Source organism: Triticum dicoccoides, chromosome 7B, assembly GCF_002162155.2.
Source record: "Triticum dicoccoides isolate Atlit2015 ecotype Zavitan chromosome 7B, WEW_v2.0, whole genome shotgun sequence".
Lineage (NCBI taxonomy): Eukaryota > Viridiplantae > Streptophyta > Magnoliopsida > Poales > Poaceae > Triticum > Triticum dicoccoides.
Genome location: NC_041393.1, coordinates 729,245,384 through 729,245,724, shown reverse-complemented (window position 1 = coordinate 729,245,724; position 341 = coordinate 729,245,384).

Here is a 341-nt window from a genome sequence, read left to right as displayed (position 1 = left end):
GGGCCGGCCTCCTCTCCTCCCCCCCTTTATATTTATATACATGGGAGGGGGCACCCCAAAGGCACACCAAGTCTTCTCTTAGCCATGTGTGGTGCCCCCTCCACAGTTACACACCTCGGTCATATCGTCATGGTGCTTAGGTGAAACCCTGCACCGGTAATTTCATCATCACCGTCACCACGCTGTCGTGCCGATAGAACTCTCCCTCGTCCTCAACTGGATCAAGAGTTCGAGGGACGTCATCGAGCTGAATGTGTGCTGAACACGGAGGTGCCGTACGTTCGGTACTAGGATCGGTCGGATCCTGAAGACGTACGACTGAGGGAGTCCTGTATTAAGGG